Genomic DNA, 24,604 nt, shown 5'->3' on the forward strand with positions numbered 1-24,604 from the left:
CAAGAAACAAAAGAAAACTTCCCATAATACATATATAAATTCTGTAAAGCAATAACCTATGTTAAACAACAGAATGAGAAACAAAGTGAAATTGAAGAATAACAGAAGTAAAATAAGTACACCAACACCAAACTCCATTATAGATCTGCAAATAAATTAGAAACAGCAAAAATAGAATAAGTAGCTAAAATGAAATCATTGATATAGAGGAAAGATGATTATAGTGAGAGGAGAAGGAATAAAAAGCACACCTATCAAAGCAAGGATAGAGACAGTTATGGACGTGAAGGACAGACAAATAAGACACAATATAAGGAGAGTTGGTATTCTTAAAGTAGACAAGTCAACAATTGAACCAGAAAAAAGTAGAAACAACTATAAAGTAAAATTCCCCTGTATAATAGCTTCTTTCACTCTTCTCCCATCATAGTAATGTCAAAAGATAATGGACATCTAAAGATTTCTAAAGAATAATTATAATCAAAGGATATTATTTATATTCAGCTAAGTATTTATTTTGGACTTAAGGAAACAGAAAAGCATCTCAAACCTGGAAAAACTTGAGATATAGAACCCCCAAGTTACTCTAAAATAAATGAATAAACTGAAACTCATCAAGAGATGAATCCAAATAAAGAATTTAGAAATAAAGAAGTAGCAGTAGAATATCTGGTCACGACTATTGAATATGCTTAAATATGGACCACATTTAATTGGGAGAATGTGAATATAGAACAGAAAACAAGTTTTATAAATCTTGACAGAATAAGAAAAATAATATACACTATAAAAATAATATAAATATAAAAATAAAATATATAATTATGATAATATAACTAACATTATATCAGTGCTGATCTTTATAACTTTTTTTCTTGCTAACAAGCTATCAGCAATATTGTCTGGATAACATGTTGATATTTTTTAACAATTTTTTTCTTGGTTATAGTGATCTTTGGGAACTAGTATTAAAGAAATATTAATCAGCCATTTCTTCAGTTTCTTTTTCCTCTATGAAAGATTTGTAGAATAAAATATTTTCTATATTAAATAGTAATTATCATATATATACATATATATTTAATTAAAGATTATTGGGGTGACAATTGTTAGTAAAGTTACATAGATTTCAGGTGTACAATTCTGTATTACATCATCTATAAATCACATTGTGTGTTCACCACCCAGGGTCAGTTCCCCTTCCATCACCATAATTTGATCCTTTTTACCCTCATCTACCACCCCCCACCCCCTTACCCTCTGATAACCACTAAACTATTATCTGTGTCTATGAGTTTTTGTTTCTCATTTGTTTGTCTTGTTCTTTTGTTGTTTTTGGTTCATATACCACATATCAGTGAAATCATATGGTTCTCTACTTTTTCAGTCTGACTTATTTCGCTTAGCATTATAATCTCAAGATTCATCCATGTTGTCACAAATGGTCTTATTTCATCTTATTGCTGAATAGTATTCCATTGTGTATATATACCACACCTTCTTTATCCAGTCGTCTATCAAAAGACATTTTGGTTGTTGCCAAGTCTTGGCCACTGTAAATAGAGCTGCAATGAACGTTGGAGCACACTTGTCTTTATGTATGAATGTTTTCAGATTTTTTGGGTAGATACCCAGGAGACGGATTGTTGGGTCATATGGTAATTCTATTCGTAATTTTTTGAGGAACCTCCACACTGCCTTCCATAGCTGCTGCACCAGTCTGCATTCCCACCAACAGTGTATAAGGGTTCCTTTTTCTCCACAGCCTCTCCAACATTTGTTACTATTTGTCTCGTTGATGACAGCCATTCTAACTGGGGTGAGGTGATAGCTCATTGTGGTTTTTATTTGCATTTCTCTGATGATTAGTGATGTTGAGCATTTTTTCATATGTCTATTTGCCATTTGTATGTACTCTTTGGAGAAATGTCTCTTTAGGTCCTCTGCCCATTTTTCAACTGGGTTGTTTATTTTTCTGTTGTTTAGTTGTATGAATTTCTTGTATATTTTGAATATTAGCCCCTTATTGGAGACACTGTTTGCAAAAATCTTCTCCCATTCAGTTGGTTGCCTCTTTATTTTGTCGATGGTTTCTTTTGCTGTGCAGAAGCTTTTAAGTTTCATATAGTCCCATTCATTTATTTTAGCCTTTACTTCCCTTGAGAACCCAGAAATAAAACCACATAAATATGGACAGATAATTTTTGACAAAGAAGTGAAAAAACATACAATGGAGAAAAGACAGGCTCTTCAATAAATGGTGCTGGCAGAATTGGAAAGCCACGTGCAAAAGTAATTATCATGTATTAATTACATGTTCTCAGTGTTTTACATCTAATTAAATTCTTAAAACAACCCTATAAAAAAGGTTCTACTTTTTTCCAGATTTTACTTATGAGAAAACTGAGACACAAAAATATTATTTTACTTGCTCAATTTACTTGAGAATGTGAGGAGTTGTACTCAAGCAAAGCCAGTGCTCTTTACGTAACTATAGTAGGGCCGCATTTTTACATACTGTTTTACCTGTCTATTTAGTTATTTAGCTAGCTATTTTTCTGTTTGTACATATGTATGTATACATTGAAAAACATCCAGAATGAAGTTTCCCAAGTTGTTGATTATTGCTGGGTGGTGGCGTTTCCTCCTTTGATAAAATTTCCTTAATTGCTTGAATTTATTCTTTTTGCAATGGACATATATTGATTTTATGAGCCAATACACTCATGATTTTGAAAAAAAAGCTGTGGTGTTTTTCTTCACATCCTGTATGATTAGCAACTATTCTGGTAAACATAATTTATGTGAAACTATGATTTTGGCTTCCTGGTCCTGCCCCTGTTCTAGGGCGTTCTGTTAAATATATACTGTGGCAATTACTAGAACATAAAACATGGGTTTCCTTTTGTTTTTCATTTTTTAAAATTGATAATTTAGATATAATTTATATATAATAAGATATAACAAATCTTATATGTACAGTTTTATGAATATGTATATATGTATTCATCTCAAAACATAAAATTTCTTATTGCATGAAATGATCTGCATAAATTTCCCTTCTTCCTATGGAGGAATGACTGAGCTACCCTGGTGATATCTCTATGGAACAAAGACAGGAGGAAAGACAATCCAAAATTGAGGAAGTGTTTACAGTCCAGAATTATTCAGGGAGTTGACAGGAGTTTAATGGTCAGCAAACCATTTAAATGGGACTGTGTAAGGTTTAAAAGGAAAAAATAGAGACAGTTATGCATTTTAGAACCACAAAGTAGTTGTATTTGTGCTTTGCATTTGAAAATAAATGAGGTTGTTTCCCTCATTCTAGGGTAGCTGACTGGGCTATGGAATTAGAGAACCTTTGTATTAAATGATGTGTGTGTGTGTGAAGTGATACATATCTCTTCACACACACACACACACACACACACACACACACACACACACACACACACACATATATATGATTTATCAGTGATGGCTCAATTAGAGAAGCAGACACACAAGAAGAAGTATATACATATGTACTAAGGGATCTGTGTTTGTTATAGGGATTTAACCCTACGCAATTTTAGAGCTGGTTAAGCAATTACTTTTAAGGTTTCCTGTCTGACCCTGGAGCTCAAAGTTCACAACGCAGGCAATTGTGAGGGAAAATGGCTATAAAGTGATAGAGATCAGGAGTGAGCTAAAATCTGCAAGTATGAGCTGTAGTCTGTGAAGATGGACTGAAATGTCTGTCAGTTCTTGTTGCCTCTAACTTTAGTAGCAAGGAGGTACTGCAGAAGATGACGCTCATTGTCAAGGATTTAAACACATACACCTGGCCCAGAAGTTGGAGAAGCTAAAGGAGGATCCAGGGGAAGGTGGAGCACATGCAGGCTTAGCTGCTACCTCACACTAACAAGACGAATCTGCCAGTCAGCTACAATGTGGAAGAGGCACAAAATGGCTGCTCTTCACCTGGACCATCTGAATCTCCCACAAGTATCTCTGTGGACAAGAATCTCTGTTGCCCACCCTAACAGGAAATGCACAGGACAGAGATTTCTTGGAAATGTAGTTCAACGTACTCAAGTTGACATAATACATAACTATCACATAAATTGAATTTCTGTTTATGACAGGCAGAGAAATTTCACTTCAAGAGTTAATCATTATTAATCACCTACCTGAGGCATTAAATTCATTCAGAGATTCTGCTTTCTGTTTTTGAAATAAATGATGTACTTGAAGGTTATTTTCATTGCGTAACTATTCTGAGTCACTGGATTTTGAGCTGTCCTGGAAAATGTCTGTATCATGTAAAAAATTACCATATGAATGAGATCGTGATTGTGCTGTTCTCCCATATCAGTTAACATTGTGTACACAATGTAGACCCCATGCTTGACTTTCTTAAATCTGAATGGTGTAAAAACACTAATACATAATCTTTGAAGCATATGGAAATTGTGACTAGATAATATCATATAAAAATGAAAGGAAAAGAATGATAGATGAGAGTTCTATTTTTTTTCTTTCATCCTTGATAAGATAAGAGTTGGGTGAAAAGAAGACACAGGTAGTCCTTTCATTTGGTCATGTCCTTTTAATTCAAAAAACGTTTAAAAGTCACCCTTGAAGATTCAAAATGTCCACTCTCATCAATAAGTCTCTATATAAGGGAAACAGAATGCTAACATTTATTGCATAGTTTCTTTTTAATAATTTTTCTTATTTATACTGCAGTTAACATGACAATATTCTCTCAGCTGCTTCTCCACATCACTCTTCCAGGTTTCTGTGTTTATGCCGGTCTTATTCTGGTTGAACCTCATCTGTTCTGAATAATTTCAACCTTTACTTATGAAAAGCTTTGGTAAGGCTTGTTTGCTTTTCTATATGAGAAAATGACTGTCAATGGCCTGAAAAGTCTTGAAGTGATTGATTTATGAAGTGCTTATTCAAGATAGCAGGTCTCGGTCTCAATGGTGCAATCAGTTAGCTATCTTAAACACATTTTAAAAGCAGAGATTAATATAAATGGATGATGATGCATAGTCAATTAAATTTAAGCAAAGGGGAGAGTTACTGAAGTTAGAATCTTACTTGTGTGGTAAAGCAGCTCCCAGTCACCTAAAAATAGATTGTCAGCACTGAATCCACATCCCCACTTCCTGCTGAGGACTTTGAAAGCCATGTTAACCCATTACAGACACAAGACTTTATTTGCATAATCATTTCAGCCCTATTCCACAAAAATTTTAAGTGGTCCACAAAAATACACAGTCAGTACAAAAGAATATAATAAGTAATGAGGAAATGAGCAATATAAAATGGTCATAGCAAAATAATACAGGGAAGAATAAGATAAGCATGTACAGAATTCCATACTGCTGCTAAATCTACGGGAAAAAGTTAACAAGATCAGTTATATCCTTTATATGGTCTATAAAGGAAAACATCCAGTTTATAGCTATACCCCAGAGATGTGGAAGAGTTACAATGGTATGTTTAATTTATAGATATGTATAGGAATAATGTGTGTGATATCTTCTTTGAGCATCAGGAATTGGTTAGCTTCTCACTTCAGGACTAAGTCCAAAGAGAGATAGGATACGTGTATGTCCTTGTAACTGCCAGGCTTCATTCCTTGCTTACCTACTCCAAGATACCACCGAAGTAAGGAGCTGCTATTCTCAAGCCAGGGATTTGCACACAGTGAATTCTCTGAGATGTTTGCAGAGTGATAGAATGACAGGGATAGAGTGGGAGCACTAAACTAAAAGTGGGATTATGATTATACTTTTGCTAAAAATCCCGATTTTAGAATTTTTTTTTAACAGAATGTAATTTACACTTGATCCAGGTTAATGGGTTATTGCTGGTTGAGGGGTGGAATAATTGAGTGGCGACCTAGTCAGTCCTCTCTTACCATGTCAAGAAAGTTTAACTGTTTAAGTCAGGAGGCTGTGTACGGGCATAACTTCCTCTCCACATGGCAGTATAATCCAACCATAAAGTTCCTATCTGGGGAGAAATGTGCTATCTTTTGAGGGTTGGCATGGCCAGGGGCAAAGACGGTATCCTTCTTTCCTCTAAGGACAATTTGCAAGTGGCACTTTTCAGAAGTTTACATGGTATTTCTACTTATATTCCATTGGCCTGACTTTAGTAACATGACCACATCTAACTGCAAGGAAGGCTGAGAAATATAGTCTTGATAGAAATATAGTCTAGGTAGCCATATGCCCTGCTAAAAATTAGGGAAGCTGTTACTAAGGAAAAAGAGGTAGTACCCACTGAAACTAGAAACAGTGGAATGCTAGAAATTGGTATTTTGCTGGTGGTACACTTATCAATAATAAACATTGGCTGAGATGGGGTAGAATATCAGACAGCAGGAGGTGAAGAGTTGGGTAGGTAATCTTATATGGATGATGATAAGCAGAGTAAGAGTGTAATTTAGGTGTTAAAATCTTCAAAAAATGAGAATCAGTGACTCGAGGTCAGTACAGAAGTGCAACAAGAAAGACTACGCTGTTTCCCTGAAAATAAGACCTAGCCAGACAATCAGCTCTAATGTGTCTTTTGGAGCAAAAATTAATATAAGACCCGGTATTATATTGTATTATATTATATTACATAATATTATCCCTGGTATTATATTATACTATACTATACTATACTATACTATACTATACTATACTATACTATACTATTCCTGGTCTTACAGTAAAATAAGACCAGGTCTTAATATTAATTTTTGCTCCGAAATACACATTAGAGATGATTGTCCAGCTAGGTCTTATTTTCAGGGAAACACGGTAGTAGTGAAAGGGTTGATGGAATGTCCTTCAAGGATGCTAGAGCTTTCAAGGAAGAATAAAATGCCAATTATCAGGAAGAAGAAAAGGAATAAGGAGGACACTTCCGAGTGCTATAGTATGGGAATGTGGGGGTAAAAAGTCATGAAGTCTATTTGCTGAAGGACAAATAGATTTTTCATGGATAGCTGAGTTTCATTGTAAGAAAGTGAAGTTCAGGGAAGAGATTGAGAATACAGTGTAGCCTACTGGTAGAGTGAATGATAGGGAAGGGTAGAAACTGGGTTAGTTTGGAGAGTATATAACATAGATGTATTTGTGAATGAGGGATGAGCTGGAAGGCTTGGACTTCTTGTCATGTCATAACTGAAACAAACAAGTAAGCAAGGCTTAATGAGATGCAGGCTTTGATTGTTCTTTTGTATAAGATGGACTATCTTAGTCTAATTATATTATTTTTCTTAGAATAGATATTTGTGGTAATATAGGGCTGAGTAGGGCAGGAGTTCAACATGGAGAGGCCCTGTCTTAAAGCGTGTGTGACTTTAGAGGTCCTATTTATAGATGGCATCAGGCAGTTACATTGCTGCTGTAGAGATTTTGGGATGTCAACACTTCTGGAACACCTTCCCAACTGATTTGACATAGGTGTGAAAGTTAAACTTATTTGTACTCTCTTGAATGTCTGACTAATCAAAAAGGAAAACCTTATCTTGTAATTTCATACACAATGAAAAAACACCATTTTAAATTTTACAGTGTTATTTTAGAAGCTGCTATGGGTTTCAAACATAAAGGATCTGTAATGCTATTGAGAGCCAGTTTTCTTTATATCAATACTTTTATCTTTCACTTTCTGAAGAAGCAAGTTAAAATAGATTAATCACTCATGCTTTCTGTCCTAAGGACAAAGTTTTATTTTTAATTTAGGAAAAGCTATTTTCTAAATATGACTTTCCCTTGGTAGTAAAGAAGCTCAGCAGGGAAGGATATAACTTAATATCAGTAGATGTTAATTCTCTAAGTAGGGGATACTAAAAGTTTGTAAGAGCTCATTATTTCATTTGTAATTTCCAGTGAGTCTTTGTTTCCCTCCTGGAATATTATAGCCTTCTGTTTCAATGGTGATGAATAGCTCTACAAAAGTGTAGTCAGGGGAAAAAGAAGAGATAAAATTCATATTCATCAGCAAATTCTTCATCTGAAATCACTTATATCATCTACCATATTGATTACTTTCCAAAAAAAAGTGACAAATAGCAATATAATAAGTATATAACTTAAGTGGTACAGAATTTTATATAATATATGATGACACTAAATAATATGGTGTTAAAGGTATGGGATTTGGACAGGAATGAAGTAATAGAAGATTAGCTATCAGCAGAATATACTCTTTTTATTCTAGAAATCCATATTACTGTTCTTAAAGAGTATTCAGAAAAAATACAATTTGTGAACAAAAAGAAGCTGAGTTGTTTGGAATAAGAACAGACCATAAAATTTTACCCATCCTCTGGCTATGGCACATCAAAGTTGCTCCAGCATGGGAGGGTCTAGATGCTCGTATGTTGCTCTCCAGGAGTCTAGATGTCCACTGGTGATGCAAAGAAGCTGAGTGCCTCAGGGATATCTTTGGGAAACTGTGGTTTGACTGTTACATCTAGTGAGGAAAGTGGTTCCCAGTTCTGTGTTGCAATAGGATGATGTAATAGTCATTTACTGCTGTGGAAGTAACATCATGCCATTACTTGACTTCTCAAATGGTGTACCTGGCTTACTACTATTACTCACATTTCGTTTGGAACCATAAGTTCAGGCCCATTAATAATGAATTCTTATTAACCTCTTCTAAAGGACAAGGATGAAACTTTCCTGACAGCTGGATTGATTTCCGTATTTCAATATCTTTCCATTGATCAACCTATTCAGAAAGCTTTTCAAGGCCAAGTGTTTTTGATTCTACTTCTTTTTGTTTCAACATTTAATCTCTAGCATTCTTTCAGTTCTGTTAAGAGTAAGTACATTATCCAACATAGATGTAAAATGTTTTGAAATTCATAAAGTCATGAACAGATATTTCTAATAAAACAAGATCCAAGAGGCATGTACTACAGATACATGAACATATTGAATTTTAGGAGAAAAGGTAGTTCCCTTTCAAAATGATCAAAGATCAAAGATCATTTTGAGGGTGAGATGTAGAGAGAGAGTATCCTTTATTTAATGAATTTTTCCTACCTTGGATGCTCTCTCTTTTAAAATAAACTAAGATCTGGACCATGTATCTTATCTCTCTACTCCTTTAGAGGTTGAGCAGTCCAGCCATGATAGGCTGGAGCTAAATCAGTACAAGCATCTGCCTTGCCTATGTCGTGCTTGTCAGTCTATCTTTGGATAACTAGTTATCTGACCGTGAATGATTTTTAAGCCTCTTGGAGGAGACAGTCAAATGTACAGTAAGTAGACTTGGGATGAGCTGGAACATCCTGTTTCAACTGATGATGTGGTAAATTGTTTTTCTGCTTCAGTTCAGCAAAGATTTTTCTGGACCCGGTAATGGGACTGTAAGGATGCCAGGTTTTCTGTGCCACTCTTATCATATTTTCTCAGGAAAAGTGTACACTGGCACTTCGTTCTTATTAATGGCCTAATTACAGGCCTGCAGTCGGGACAATCTTTACATCTATTTGTGTGGTGCCTGTTGTGCTTTCAAGTAGCTCAAACAAGTTAAGAAGGCTAAAATTTGCAAGTTAGTTAAAAAGAAATAAATTCAACCTCTTTCTGCTTCTGAGTCCTAATTTGATAAGAAGTAAAGGCTTTTCGAGTCATTCTTTTCTAATATAAAACTTGGATGTTATCTGTTTATATTTTTAAACAACAACAACTGGAATAAGCCCTTTTGAAGGTGACAAAGTAGCACAGTAAGAGTTCTATACAAATAGTGACTTTTACATAGAAGGGTCTTAAAGTTACATACCGATTTAGTTAGCATCATTCAATAGCTTTAGCTCTTTTTAGCAAGATCATAGATTATAATTTACATGCCTTCTAAATATTTCAATTTTTTTTCCTAAAAGTGAAAAATGTGTTTTAATGTTTTACAGAAGTCTGGGCTATAGGGTTCTCAGTGTATAGTGCTGTAATAAATTGGACTACATATTAGAGGTGACTCAGCCTGTGGCTCTAGGAACAAGATCAAATTGGATGAGACGAAGGTCTGAGTTGCCATAACAAATGCTTATGGCTATGATGTGCCCAAGCAAAGAAATAACTGCCTCATATGCTAAAATATCCCCACATGAATTGGTGTTAATTTGATTTGGCTGTGTTCATTTTGCCTTGGCTTATGTTATTTTCAACAATTTAAATTATTTCATAAATCCAGTATTTTTCAAGGTAGTTACTTGTGAATCTTAAGGAATTGTACCACATGTTGTGAGAATACCAGACATGCTTCTCATCACCATATAAAATAACTCTCTAACTTTTATTGTCAAGGTTGATTTACTCATTCATCAAGTATTTATTGGGTATTCATTGAGTGGCAGACATTGTACTAAGCATTGGGGGTAAAATGAAGAGCAGAAATAAATCAGGTCCCTGTTCTCTAGGACTTACAGTCACTAAGGGAAGACGACTGAAATATTCAACCTGCTGAATAAAAAAAGTAGAGTGACCACACATGCCAGTTTGCCCAGGACAATCTCTTTTGAATATTTCAACAGGACATACTTTTAGTTTAAAAAATGTTTTGGTTTAGACAATAGTTATCTTAAATATTATTATTTAAGTATTATGGAGGGGAAAATATGGTTTATGACAGAGAGTCAGAGAAACACTAGAGTAACTCCTTTCTTTCTTAAGAGCTAACTGGTCTGGAGGAGAGGGGTAAGCGTCTCCGTGACTTGAACTGGGTATCCCTAACAACAGTAGGGGCCTCAGGTAGCAGAGACATTTGTTTCTTAAAAGTTGTGTGGATACACTATCAGTGTGTGACTTTAGATAATTTTTTATACAAACTAAGACATCATTTCAATTTCTTTGATAAATGGGAGGAGAACATTTCACTAAGAAAGGGAGAAACATATACTCGTAAGCATCTAACTACTCCCTCAGCGGCAAGTTGAAATGAAAACCAGTGTAAGGCCCTTTAGCCACTCAGAGCTTGGGTTTTAAATTCAGAAGACCTTGGTTTTTATCCAACTCTATCACTGACTACTTGTTTTGTGATCTTATGTAACTTGCTTTAACTCTTTTTGTTTCACATTCTTTTATGAAGAAAAAGTCATGTATGTAAAGTGCGTAGACAAGTGCCTGCACATAGGAAACACTCAGCTAATGTTAGTTCTCATTCTGTACCCTGACTCAATCACTTTTCATGACTCCACCCTTAAACAGTATTTAAAGAAATATGATGGCAGCTAAAATATACTGTATTTTGCCGTGTATAATATGCTCCTGTGTATAATGCGCATCCACGTTTTTTGCCCAAACTTTCAGGGGAAAAAATCTTTTGTTTTAATTTTTTAACTCAAATTTTTATTTGTTTACATTTAGGTACTTGTTTTTTGTAGTACAAAGGAATTTTAGCAATTACTTTTTAAATATTATGGGTACAAGAAATTTTATGGAACAAATAATTACAAAACACAAGAACAGATAAAGGTACAAGAAATTTTATGTACTGGTAACAAATTTATGATTTTTATGCATCATAGAAGGCCAAGAGTTTTTCGTTGTTTCAAGTTCATCGTAAGTTCCACAAAACTGATTATTGTATTTCAGGGTATTATTTTGCATATAACAATTGAAATATTCAACCCACTAAATAAAAAACTAGAGTGACCACACACACATACCAGTTTGCCCAGGACAATATTTGAACATTTTGTCCTTGTATAATTATCAACAGGACATACTTTTAGTTTTGTTATTGATTTCTAGTTACACTTTTAACTCACAAGCATAAGTAAAATAATTAAAAGCATTTATTTAGATACGGAATTAGAATTACCCGTGTATAATGCGCATCCTTATTTTTCCCTCACAAATTTGGGCAAAAAAGTGCATTATACACAGCAAAATACAATAATTAAAAATATTTAAGATTCATACCTATTCCCATTAGAATTGTCAAAGGCAGGAATGCATTATTGTATTAATGGGGATAGGGGTAATTAACAAATTACCACACACTAGTTATCTTTAAACAACAGAAATATATTTTCTCACAGTTCCTAAGACTAGGAATCTGGAATGAAGGTGTCAGTCAGCAGGGCCCCATTTCTTCTGGAGGCTCTGGGAGAGAATGTTTCTTGCTCCTTCCAGCTTCTGGTGGCTGCAGCTGTTCTTTGGCTTGTGGTAGCATCACTCCAGTCTCTGCTTCCATCTTTGTATTGCTTTCTCTTCTGTGTGTCCATCTAATCTCCCTCTGCCATTTTCTTACAAGGACACTTGTGATGGCATTTAGAGCCCACCTAGATAATCCAGGATAGTTTCCTCATCTCAGAATCCTTAAGGGATTGGGGCATGTGGGGACACTATTCAACCGATTATAATTATTAATATGAAATCCCTCCTCCCCATAATGACCACTTTTTATATCCTCCCCAGTGATGCCAGTCATTCCATAAAACTCTCTTCCACACTCTCAAATCTTAATCTGGAAACTTCCCTAATGCACAAATCATGTGACTCTTCTGACTCTCTACCCACACTTTTTTCTCTTAAAGAGATAAATCAACTTTGCCTTTTTGTTCTTGTTTTATTTTCTCTTCCCTTCAACCCTCACCCAGATTGTGCATAGCAAAGTAAACCCAGGAGCTGACCCCAAATGTAAGACTCTTTCCCTCTGAGATGCCAGGGGAGAACTGGTGGGCTATTTTGAGTTGTGATAGTTTAATACATTTTTGCTCTGTAACACAGTAACAGTGACTTTTGGATTCCCGTATATAATTAAATAAATGATTTCTCCTAGAGAGGACTCGGGTCCTCCTTGATCAAAGGAAGTCTATGAGGATTAGTTAGCAATTCCTCTTTACTGTCTCTGCTTTGAAAAGTACAGGAAAGTGAGGCATGATTCAACAAAAACGAGGTCTAGAGGCAACTCTATAGATAAACAGCATAAAAGTGCTAGTAGTAAGCCTGAGTTTTTTCACACCAGACATGACAAGCAGAAAGTCAGCAGCAGATAGAGGTGTGTCTAACAAGATGAGTAACAGCATCTGGAAAGATGGCAGTCAGAAGCACAACTGATAACTGTACAAATTGAACCAAACCAGAAGAAAGTTGTCTTCCAATAATGCAGCTTCACTAGAGAAGAAAGAATGTGGAAATAAGTTTCCAATGCCAGGAATTCCCAGAGCCTATGTTCTTGCCTCTTCCCAAAGATTGCCAAATGATTGAAATAATGATAAAAATTTATACTGGCCAAAATTTTGGCTTGATGTCTGTTGAGAGGATTATAAACCAAGAAGGTGAAAAATGAGGGACATCAAGGAGAGCCAGTTACCACTGCTTTTGGTCTGATTCTAGGCCTGGGGAGACTTCTGATCAAGAATGAATAAGCAGAAAGTCAACCAAAGAAACAGCAATGCAATGCTTACAAAATATTGTCAGTATTAAAAAAGTGAACACAGTGTTCAAGATGGAGATAAGGAGTATACTAAAATTTTATTACAAAAAGATCAGAAAAATTATAGAAAGCATTTGTTTTATATATCTAATTATAGAACAGTCATAGAGACTAAAAGAGAATATAGTGAAGGAAATAACAATTTGGTTTCTTTGTATTACAATAGCCTATGCAATATATTTATTTTTTAATTTAATTTTTATAATTAAAAATAAAGTCATTCATGCATATAATTTAAGAAATAAAATGGCCCTACAAGTTCTTGCCATAAAATATAGTTCTTTCTCTATTTCCCCATGTCCTAGTCCTTTATATGTTTAAATTGATTTTTCTGGCATTTTCATCCTCATCTCTAAATGTACTCATATATTGCTACTTCTAAATTTTTCAGGAATTGCCTATTGAATTTTTATAGAGAAGATGTGGATTAAGCTCTCTTTCCCCATGTTTCTACTGTCCCTATAACAAGCATGCCTAGTTTTCTTCCTTCGATCCTCCCATTTTGTTATATTGTAATTTTGGTTACATCTGTTGATTTATACTAATAAATGTTTATTTTTAACATCTACAATTATAATGATTATAATTTAATATTTTACATTAAAAGATAAGTTAAAACTAATAATTGCCATCCTGTAAAATGTTCAATTGCACAATAAAATCAGGAAGTAATTTAAAATAAAAGAAAGCTAATTTTATTCTATAGCATAGGTATAAATTAATAGATATTATATTATTTATATTGATAATTAGAGAAATATAGATTCAAATAAGGTCTTTAAAAATGGAAAGCCATCACTATTGTAATTCTAATACACACAATTTTTGAATAGCTGAAGAAAAAGAAACTAAATGTATCCCACTGTTTCCAAAAATGGAGAAAAAAATGTTAAAGTAAACATTAAAAAAAGAAACAAGATGACAGTATATAATGCCAATTTAGAACGTTTGATAATAAATGCAAATGGCCTGAAATACCATAATAAAAGTTATTCATTTGATCAATTAGATAAAACCACAACCAGTGTTTACAATGCTTTCATCATACCTAAAGCAAAGGACATGAAATATTTATCATGTAAACAGAAAAAAGAGGTTTATATCATTAGTATCAGATAAATTAGAAATATCACTCCAAAATAAACCCAAGAAAAACTAGGAGAGAAATGATAAAGATAAAATTAGAAATTAACAAATTAGAAAATAGAACAAAAATAATAGAAATGTTCAATCTGAAAAATAGTTCTTTGAAAGTAAAAAATTCCCCACTCTTACCTTAAAAAACATACACTGATTAAACAAAATTATTTTAGGAATAGTATAAATGAATTACTAATAAGCAATAGTGTACATTGGAATGTATAAAATTGTTCATCAAGTATTTGTTACAAATGACTGTCAAAACAATAAAAACAATGGCTGTAAAGAGCAATAATCACATACTAGCAAAGAATTGTAGGAAACGTAGTGGAAAACAGATCCACTCAAACAGAAAACCAGAAAATTAACTACCTAAGAATAAAATTAATAACAAATATAGTTTGGATAAATATAAAGAAAACTAAAATACTTCTCTCAAATGTGTAAAATAAGACAAACTGAAAAAACTCATAGAAGATTCTATATTTGTAGCAAAACTTAATTCACTTAAAATAGGGAGCAAGAATTTCAAAGCAATTGTGGAGAAAAAAAGTTGTGATTGGTAACAAAAATTACGAAAATAAGTTTATGTATCAGGAATTGTTTTTGAAATGTGTTTTCCCCTTGTCTCCATAGTGATGTGTATGAAAAGGTAAAGGCTTGGGATTTATTGTCCAGAGAAGGGGCTATAGTATCAAGGATGATAAACTACCATGTTTCTCCGAAAATAAGACGGGGTCTTATATTAATTTTTGCTCCAAAAGATGCATTAGGGCTTATGTTCAGGGGATGTCATTCTAAAAAACCATGCTAGGGCTTATTTTCCAGTTAGGTCTTATTTTCGGGGAAATGTGGTAAGAAAGAAGGGAGATTTCACCTGGGACAGTGCTTTTCGAACTTTAATGTGCATCTACCTGATGATCTTGGTTAAATGCACTTCCTGATTCTGTAGGTCTGGGTGGGTCCTAAGACTCTGCATCTCTAAACATGCCTCAATGATGCTGTACCTCCTGGCTCATGGACTACACTTTGAGCACCAAGGCTCAGAGAATTGTTCTCTAAGTCCCCAGTAGATAGGCAGTTTCAGTAGCTAGGCAGATTCTCAGGCCCCACTCCAGACATACTGGGTTAGAAACTCCGAGAGGGGTCCAGTAATCTGTGTTTTAAGGGTCATTTTAGGTGATTTTGATGCCCCTTGATGTTTGAGAACTATTGACCTGACAGGAAAATAACATAGAAGGCCACTTTGTGGCTTAGTTTGAGTGTGTGTGTGTGTGTGTGTGTGTGTAAAGCTTGATTATCTTAGTTCTGTCAAAAAGTATGAAAGTATGAATCTCTGAGGGCAGGGAGTAAGTGATTATGGACCTATGGGTTTGACAGAAAACTCTCAGAGAAGAGGTATTGCTCCTGCCTCTCAGGGAATCTGTAAGCCTCCAGAGAAACCCAATGCAGCACAGGATAGTACACAGAGATGTATGGATTGGGAAAACTGATTTAGTATAACCCAATTCCTCACAGAGGAATTGTCCCATAGGATGCTCCAGCTTTGCCAGTACCGCCCATGGTGGTCACAAAGGGATACAGAAAAGCCTATTGTGGGATTTAGTGTGGAAAATATGGCATTAGAGATGGACAAAGAAACCCTTTTGAAGACAGTGAAAAGCGGTTCTCCCATACTAGGAAGAGAATGAGTGACAGCTGGACTCAGACATTTCATAGAGGCTGGTACTGCAGAGATGAGGGTATTATCTTTTGGGATGGCTGAATTTCCCATGAACCATTGCAGGACTTTGCCCATGCCTGGAGACCAGACCAAAATTGTTCCAGATAATGAGGGCAGAGCCACAAGCTCAGAGGTGGGGATTGAGGTGGGAAAGGGACCGGGTTGGTTGCACTTCGCCTGAGCTCCTCCTCCATTTCCTTGAGGTTGAAGATACAGACAGAGGCTTCTCCCTGCAAAATCACCATCTTGGAAAAGGAAAAGAGGCTGGAAAGAGACCTAAAGAAGAAAGAAATCAACCTACAGACTTTGAACTTTGAACTTAGACAGACTTTGAACTAAGAATTGAGTGAATGTTAAAAAAAAAAAAAGACTGTTTTTAAACAAAATGAGATGTAGTTACTTCTAATTGACACCTCACTTTTTTCTTGTCTGTAGTAGGATTTGGGGAGTTCAAAACGATAAATAAAGCTACACTTGATATATATATATATATATATATATATATATATATATATATATATACACATATACACACATATATCTGAGTTTAGAGTGCAATTTCAACACCAATATTTTTATACAAAAAATGGGTTGTAATAATAACTGTGCATCAGTATATGAAGTGAACAAATAATGAATGTTTGGGGGTTTTTTTGTGTAGTTTTTTTCAGTAAAATTGACTTCCTCCATCTTATATTGTTTTTAACCATAATAAATTGGTTTGAAAATTCCCTGGGAGAAATACATGGGTCAGAATAAAGTTTGTTCTCTGCAGAGTGGAACTGTGGATAAATTTTATTGTTGCGTGGGTTCTGGAGCAAGGCTGTCTGAATTTGAACCCCACACATGCTACTTTCTACGTCAGTTTTTACATCTTAAAAATGGTGGTAATAATAGTGCAAACCACAAAGGAGTATTTTAAGTAGGAAATGAATTCACAGACTTACTACAGTCCATGACACATAGTAAGTGCTAAATGTTAGCTAATTATTGACTTTTTTTTTCTGCTTTTCTTTACAAAACTTTCAACAATAATTATTTTTTATTTTCTCTAAATATAAATGTTATAGCAGTGAAATGGAGATTACCAGCAGAAATCTTGATTTAGCATGTAAGTTTTAAGTATTTATTGCCTTGGTGTTTTGGTGAAAGATAGTAAAGTGTTTCTATATTTTAATTTTTTTCTTGAAAGGGAATGCAAAACTGTACAGACTTGTGTTCCCTTTTCCTGATAAATTCTTGTGTCAGGTAATTTTGTGCATACGCCACTCTCAGAATCTCACAGGCACCCTTCGTTTCATTTTTAATGGTCATTTAAAGGAAATTAATTTTTGAGGACTGTAGCTTAAACCAGTTAATATAAATGAAACACCTGACAGAAAATAGTCTGAGCATTTCTGTGCCTTTGTGGTGATTTAGTGGCTTCCTTTTTCACTATCTTTCAATCATAATTAAAAATTTAAGTTTTATGTAATTAAAAGAACCTGGCTTTGACCATCGTTCTAATAACACATGGAGGTAAAAACAGCATAGTTGGCAACTTGAGATAGCATGGAGTTTGCATTTACCGGTCAGAACAGATAATCTTATGGACCTCCTTCTCTTGTCAGGGACAGGAAATAGATTTTTGATGGCTATCTACTATTGATTGAACTGTCACAGTCTGATGGGACACGATTTGAAGGGTACTGTTTTAAGCAAAGCCAAAGTGATCTTTTTACATGGTCTAATCTTATGAGGATGAGAAAACAATTATGAAAGGAGGGGGTTCACTAACTTTTTTAAACACAACTCTTGCCTATGAAAATTATTCGAGGTTACTTGGAAGGATTTTTTTGGAGTTGTTGTAGAGGAGAGATAATATGTGAAGACTGGGAGACTTGTTTTTCCCTCCCCTGAGTCAATCTGCATGTAATCTGTGCAGTCTGTGGAACATGATGGCTTTATGCTAGCTAGCTCTTATCTCCTTATTGATATTTTCCTTATAATGAACCTAACAGAAATCTTAACCCAAGAAAAACAGACCATAGGAAAATAGCAGTTATTCAGCCTTAGGGGAAACAAATTCTTTAAATTATTTAGATATAAAAATATTTATTTTAATGTTGATAGGAGGAGAAAAGCTAATACAAAGAACTCTAATTGAAGTAATATTTCTAGGTAGCTTCCTATACAGATAGAAGAATAAATAAACTGCAGAATTCAATTGTTTCTTGGCTTAGTGTTTAATGGAGTTCTACAATCTCTTTCCTTAAATAAGTGACCTGATTAGATTTCAGATATAATTAAGTGGTAGTTTTGAGGGCAAGACTTCACAAATACAATTTTGCTATAAGAAATGTTCATTGAAAGTAGCACTCCACTTTATTACCAAACGGAACACTTTCAGTGTCTACAATTATTCACTTTTCACATTCTTTAAGAACCATGTGCTGTTTTTGTCTGCATAAAATATTTTCCTATTCATTCAAGAAAAAAATATATACTGTTTTGAAACTAATTTCTTAGTAGAAAATCAGCCACATTGATTTTAATAGTTTTAGAATGTTTTAGAATTTATGAGACTATGATCTTGAGTACTATTATTTTTTCAAAGATCTTATTTTGCTAATGACTTTTACTTTGATCCAAAAGAACGGCAGTAAAAATACAAATACCAAGTTAGGTGGAACATAGCATCATGAAAAATACAGTGTTTCTTACTAAATTAAGAAGCTTGTGGTGGAGAAATATAACCTAAATTGGTGTGGTGCACACAGGATTCATATTTACATCCAAATAGTTGACAGTAAAATTCACCCTTTTTAGTGTACAGTTCTGAGCGTTTGAAGAAACCCACAGGCAAATAACCATCAATCATTTTTAATTGACAAGTTAATAGCTGAAAATTAATATATATTTTAAAAAATAACCTTCTTCTTATATAAGTAACAAATACTTAATGTATAAAACAGACAACCTCAAATGAAAATAAGAAAAATCACTTAATATCTGTACCCCTAAGACATCATTAATAATTTGGTTTCTGTACTTTCAAATTTTTTCCTATGTATATTTTATGTTTTACCAAGTGGTGCTGTAATGTATTGCTGCTTTGTGGATTTTTATTTTTTTTATAAGGATTTTGATTACGTCCCTTAAATATTATTTAAATTCAGTATGTAAATTAAATACTACTTAACATTTTCCATAAGTATCGTTCTTCAACATTTTAAAGAATTGCTGTATAACACTTTCCAGTATGTCTGGAATATGGTTTATGTAGCCCTTTTCCTATTATTGGAGAATTGCATTGTTTCCAATGTATTCCTATCAAAATCTATAGTGGTTGCCCATACATCTTGGTGTCTATTTCCTTAGTATATTCTTAAAGGAGCAGAATTGTGTGGTTGAAATGTATGCATACATTAAAGCATTTTATACTTACCCATCTCTTGAAAATTTGTTCTAATTAAAAAATATTTATTTTTATAATTCTGAAAGAAGACAGTGAATAGAGGCTTGAATAGAGAGAAAATCCTGTTTCCCTAAACTAAGTAGAAAAAAAATATACGAGGTTAGATAATTAAGTTCATGAACTCATCCTACAAAAAGTGCTACATACGTCGTTGCTGAATATTACTATGGTCACCTTAGAAGTACTCCCCTTGGGAAGCTATGCACCAATGCCAGCGCCTAGTCCGCCTTTCAAAGCAATTTTGGAACTCTTTTTCTGCAATGGTCATCAGAGCTGTCATCGTATTACATTTGACATCCTGAATGTCATCAAAATGTCTTTTCAATATTTCCTTTATCTTCGGATAAAGAAAGAAGTCACTGGGGGCCAGAGCAGGTGAGTAAGGAGGGTGTTCCAATACAGTTATTTGTTTACTGGCTAAAATCTCCCTCACAGACAGTGCTGTGTGAGCTGGTGTATTGTCGTGATGCAGGAGCCATGAATTGCTGGCAAAAAGTTCAGGTCATCTAACTTTTTCACACAGCCTTTTCAGCACTTCCAAATAGTAAACTTAACTGTTTGTCCAGTTGGTACCAATTCGTAATGAATAATCCCTCTGGTATAAAAAAAAAAGTTAGTAACATCGTTGCAACAAGTTTAGGAACTTAATCATTTATCTTTAATTTATATCCTTATAACTTGATGATACAGCAGATGAGATGAACACTTCACCAAGATTGGAAATACCGTGTTTCCCAGAAAATAAGACCTAGCTGGACCATCAGTTCTAATGCGTCTTTTGGAGCAAAAATTAATATAAGACCCAGTCTTATTTTTCTATAATATAAGATCGGGTCTTATATAACATAATATTAATATAAGACTGGTCTTACATTAATTTTTGCTCCAAAACACGCATTAGAGCTGATGGTCTGGCTAGGTTTTATTTTCGGGGAAACACGGTAGGGAGACCAATCTACTTCTCATACTGACACCATGAATGAATTAGAATCGGCCAACAAAAGCAACTATCTCCTTTGTCTAATTATTGCAGGAATGAACAATTCAGTATGTGAAAAGCAAAGTATTATGGTGGTCTAGAGTGGACAGTTTCAAAACTAATAGACGATATTAAATAATTCCGTTGCCAGTTCAGAACAATTTGTTTAATTATCTTGGGATAGATTTTGCAGGCAGGAAGATTGGAAAGCAGTGCTGCTGAAAGTATTTAGAGCAACAAGAAAATACTGAATATTATTCTATTATCAAGGTGGCAACTATTTACACTTGTTCTAAGTTTTTAAGGGTAAAATAATTTCTGCCATGCTCTGCAGTGTGAAAATGGGACCTCAGTTGAGATCGAGTTCAGGAATTTTTACTCACACTGAAAAGTCTGCTTCTCTAGTATTATGATTCTATTAATGTAGTAATAATGATTCTATATTTTCATATGTGCCACAATTACTAATCAGAATTTAGTATATTCTTAACATATTAATTTTTCAGGTGAAATAAGAAGTTCTCAAACAAATAACGGCGGTAAATAACTTATTTTACTAAAAATCAAGCTCTCCACCTTTATGACTTCTAAAGAAATTTAAACATTTGCCAAATTTAAATGCGAGAACAATGGAACAGATTTATTATGAAGTAGATAATACTTCTCTTTTATACTCTATCTTTAAATTTTATACTTTTTTCAAAGAGAAGTTGAAGTTCAATAACAGAAAATATTAAATAATACAGACCCTATATAAACAATGCAATCTTTTTGAAAAGAACATTTACATATATTTATATAATCATAGCATTTATATTAAAATGAATGCATATTGAAAAGCAGTGAATGTATTTTCTTTTTTATTCAGTTAGTCAGGGGCTATTGAATAGCTCTTAAAAAGTCTAGTGAAAGATCTCCCTTTATATTTCAAAAACATTTCAAAGTAATAAATGCAGTTTTCTCTCTCTCATCTCATGTATTCCTGAAAAATTAGTACCTATGATTGTATAATATAGAAACTAACAATCTGCATTTAATTGAATTGTATTTCTTCCCAGTAGGGTGCTTTTGCTAGGACAGTAAACATAATACCAGTACCGTGAGCCAGAGAGTGCTAGAGTATAGATTAGCATTTGTTCCACGTTGTCTTTGAAGTCTGAGTTCCATTTAATATATAAAAGAGGCAATCTGTTTCACCCTTGTCCACATAGAGAAGGTAGTCAAAAGGCACATTTGGTGTCTCTGTTGTTCAACTCTTGCTTCATTCTGCCTGTGCAGAACTGCTTAGAGGGTTTCGATTCGATGGGAGCAAACACTGAGGTCAAGCAATTTTTTTTCCTTTAATTTATATAGAAACCCACTTTTAAAGGGGTGATGGGCAGTGTAGAACTGTGCATAATAATGATTTGCTAATGTTTACAGGCAATCAAAATGATCTTAGCTTAAATATTGATAGTTTGGAAGTAATAAAAAATTGAGAAAGAAAATGAGAATAAATTCTTTCAGGTGTTTCAATAGGGTGCTTAATGAGAGAAAAGATAATTTGTGAGAATATAGGTGCCTTCTTCAATGTGATCTAATAACAGCATGGGAAACTTTCTCAGTATTACTTTAGTGTGGAGGACACAATATAAGATGACTTTTTAGAACATAGCTTTTTATTTCTACGTATATTTTTTAATGGTGAGGAAAAGAACAGTAATCTTTCAGCAAAGCTGACCTTCTAAAATAAATTCAAATTCTCAGCATGTTCTGTTTTAGTGCAATGCAGCACGGCTCACTAGAGCAAATCGGATGAAAAGTTAGAGGATCAGAAGTTCGATTCCAGACCCTGTAACTAAATTGCTATGTAGTCTCGGGGGTTGGGAATAACATCCTGGAAGCCAGGATGTCTTCTCTAAACAGCTGTGAAAGATAATACATCCCTTATACCAATGAAGATGACCTATTCAAAGGTTTTTAGTCTTTGGAACTGTAAAGATGAAGATACACAAAATAAGTACATTTGTACTTGAAAACTTTTGCAATCATTGTGCATGGTTTCTACAAAGATAAGAATACCTGCTACAAAATATCTAAGTTTGGGACCAGGGTACAAATAAAGGATGCTGGCACAGGTATATCTTATACTGGTCAAAAGTTCAGGTTTGAAATGTTGTTTTGAGCGTCAATGCTAGCATTGTTTCTAACAACACGGCTTAATTTCTAGCCTCACATCAGGATGATGACGGTGGCAGTTCCCAGTTTCAGAAAGGTGATGTCAGTCTTATTTAAAGTTTGTAAAACTACCTAGGAGCCGTGGACGAGAAAAGTTATGAAAAGGGGAGGTGATGTTGTTATTATAAGAAGTGATTGCGTATTGCCTTGTGTTGCACTCATATGATGATAATATGTATTATTCCACTATTAATAATAGGTATAACTGAGCTACTCTCCGACATGCTTAGCACCTTTAAAATGTTCATGGTATGAATTCACAGATAATAAATTCCCCCACAGACTGTGTCTATGTGCACAAGAACCGGGCTATTACATGGACTTTCTCTGTAATGAATGAATGCCCTGTAATCAATAATGGAGCAAAAGAATCAGAATGACTCCTATTTGGAAATTGGTGTTAGTCATGCTTCCAAATAGACACAGTTGTCTTGTCCCTTTAAACGAAGTTTAGAATGCTTCTGTGTCTATACTAGTGTATTCTTTCAGCTGTAAGACTGGGTTATGTAAGTACCAATAGTAATAAGGGCTTTCTCTGGTAGCCACCAAAAGAATCAAAATTAGCTTTGAAACTTGTGTAGCCAAAAGTCGACTAGTGATGGCACTAGAAGAACCAATCTGGCCCCTTAAACCTCAGTTTTGTCTACTATAAAGTATGTATTTTTTGTATCTTTAGGGATTTTATAAAGCCCAAATCAAACAATGCATGTGAATTATAACTTATGACATAAAAATAAACTATTCATTATATTTGGAATGAAGGACTAGCAGAATTTTAAAATATGTCTGGAATCTGAGTGCTTATTACCAGCTCCGCTCTTGCTGTCCTGTCCTACATTGCTGTAATCTCTTTCCTGGATGCCTGATACTGACTCCTCAGTGGTTTTTCCAAGTTTCTGTACTACGTGTTCTTTTTCTGAAATTCCTATTAATTGAAATGAATATGGATTGATTCGCTGATTTATAGTTTAGGAGATATGTTTGACTTTATATTCTGGACTTTCCATCGAAATGTTTTGTTTCAGAAAGTCACATTTTTTTTTCTTATGGTAATACGTTCTTTAAGCTGGAAAAACACATCAGAACCATACAAATGTAAACACAGACATTACAAAGTATGGGGAATAAGGGAAGGGAGAAGGGAATAAAAATCTCTACTCCTCCTGATAACATTTTTCCAGCAAACAAGACTATAGTGTTTTATCCTGTAGACAATCACTTATATGTGGTAAAGCACAAATGTAATCTTTATTATAGGATGTAAGATCACCCTGCTTTGGGCTAGCAGAAAAATAAAACTAGAATCGGAGGCTTTTATTTTGGAGGAGGGAGGGACCGGTACCCTCAGTCACTATAGCTATTGCTTCTCTGTTAATGACACTACACTGATGAAAACATTTTAAAATGTTCTAAGGATAAGGTGAATGAAGCTTCAGCTCGTGTATCTCCAAATGCAGTTGTCTGTTCTCTGCACTTCTGTTAATTTTTGTTTTCTGGATCAGTGTCCTTCTGTTTGTGAGCTTTTATTGGTATAAGCGCTTTTGCAGTTGAATTTCTTTATGGCTAAATCCTGGGGTCCTCATGTTCCACTAGTGCTCTTTGAACAACTGGACAACTTTCCCCTCCAGGATGTTTGATTTGC

The sequence above is a fragment of the Rhinolophus sinicus genome, chromosome 4, assembly GCF_057876585.1.
Source record: "Rhinolophus sinicus isolate RSI-liver-muscle chromosome 4, RSI-T2T, whole genome shotgun sequence".
In the NCBI taxonomy this organism is placed as follows: Eukaryota; Metazoa; Chordata; class Mammalia; order Chiroptera; family Rhinolophidae; genus Rhinolophus; species Rhinolophus sinicus.